This window comes from Octodon degus, unplaced genomic scaffold (genome assembly GCF_000260255.1).
Source record: "Octodon degus isolate 3935 unplaced genomic scaffold, OctDeg1.0 scaffold02020, whole genome shotgun sequence".
Classification (NCBI taxonomy): Eukaryota; Metazoa; Chordata; class Mammalia; order Rodentia; family Octodontidae; genus Octodon; species Octodon degus.
The window spans coordinates 1,834-3,604 of NW_004526596.1; the positions used below are offsets into that span (position 1 = coordinate 1,834).

General features: G+C 38.2%; 1 pseudogene; it reads right to left on the minus strand.

The window, feature by feature from the left end:
- Positions 1-480: 480 nt before the first annotated feature.
- The window catches only part of LOC101583400, a 2,665-nt pseudogene continuing 1,374 nt past the window's right edge, over positions 481-1,771 (minus strand).

The following is a 1,771-nucleotide window of genomic DNA, read 5'->3' on the forward strand; positions in this document are numbered from 1 at the left end:
TTGTATGTTTTCCTCTATATTTTATCAAATAGTAAGGAAAATTGACATAGTCTTTTATAAAATGAACCCCCAAAATATATCTCTTTGAACTAAATTGAACTAAGGTTTGGATTTAAGCAACTTTGGGTTGATGGTCTGTAGACTTCCTGCATTTTCTACCTTTTTAAAACACCCTTCTTTACCCACAAACACCTCTATTACTAAAGAATACATATAAACTATGCTATCACTGGAGACCACCATTCCCCAGTCAACTCGTGCTTTTCCTATTCAGACATTTCCATTGTTCTGACTTTCTGATATCCTGTGTTGCCCCAGGGTTAGTGAAAAAAAAAGTCCTCTAGTACAGTAAGTTTCACTGACTAGGGGAACTTTTAATCTTATATCTCATCCTTTTCAGATAGAAAAATAATAACAAAGAATGGATTTTTTCTTCTTATAAATTGTCTATGTAATCATTCACTTCCACAGCAAGCTTACTCCATGAATAATGCACATGGTCTAGCTGGGCAGGCAGGTGGTCCTACACATTGCCCTTCAGCTCCAGGCGATTGATCTGGGAGAGCTGACCAATATTTTCTCAGAGGGATGTCAAGCCGTTTTGTCCTAGGTTTAAAGTCCTCAGCTTCACACATTCAGGCAGTTACTTTGGCAGAACATCCACTTTGTTCCCAGTGGTGTGCACAGGCTGCAGGTTCTGAAGCAGGCCTATTTCTTTTGGAATCCCTGAAGTTTTATTGTAGCTCACATCTGAGCATCTGAGGTTCTATAAACTAAAGACTGCCACCGGTAAGGATTCTAGCCTGTTTATGGAGAAATAAAATGACTCTAAGTATTTGACATGGGTAATGGAGGGACAAATGATAACATTTTTCTTATGCCATGATTTTAAACAAATCAATCATTTTAAATGCAGGGAACTCATTATGTCCTTATATGGTTTGATTCTAAATCTGGTTCCTGGCAATTAGAGAAGCTAAAAATAACTGTGGAATTGTTATAGTTCCCAATTCTGGAGTTCTAACCTAACCAACATGAATCACTTGAGCCCGTTGAGTACCAAGAGTCAAGTGCCACTATCATGAATGACTCACTTCATAAGATGTGGAGCCGCATCCTTAAAAAAATTGAACAGGCTGCTTTAAGCTATCTCTGTGATCATTTGAGATTCCTTCGTGTGAAGTTTACTTACGTGGCAGGAATTCTTGCCTTGGTGTATTTGCTGAAGAATCCTAGAGAGTTGTCTAGGGGACTTTTTCAAGGGGATTTTGGTAAAATTGCTATTCACATGGAGAAACTTAAGCTGCCCAAACTCTTAGAGGGATTCAAGATCTTGCATCTTACTGTTTTCGAAGCTTAAATTGCCTATAAAATACAACTCACTAGGATTCTTTAGCAAATATACCAAGGCAGGAATTCCTACCACATAACAAAATGTCACATAAAGGCATCTCACATGATCACAGAGGCAGCTAAAGGCAACCTGTTCAATTTTTTTCATGCCAGTGGCAGAGGTGGGGTTCTTTGAAGTCAGTCATTTGAAAAATATTAATTGAAATTTGAGCTTCTGGAATCAGTTCTGGTTTTAACACATCCAGATCCATGAGGTCAAAGACAACCTGGGTCACTCCTGACAACATGAACAAGTATAACTCCTACTTGTCCTGGGCTTTGTGTGACACATGCTGCTTGAATTTTTCAAATGTCTATGCATGGTTTAAATTAATTTCCCTAAATTTGTTTCACTGACTTCTGATGAGAACACACCAAA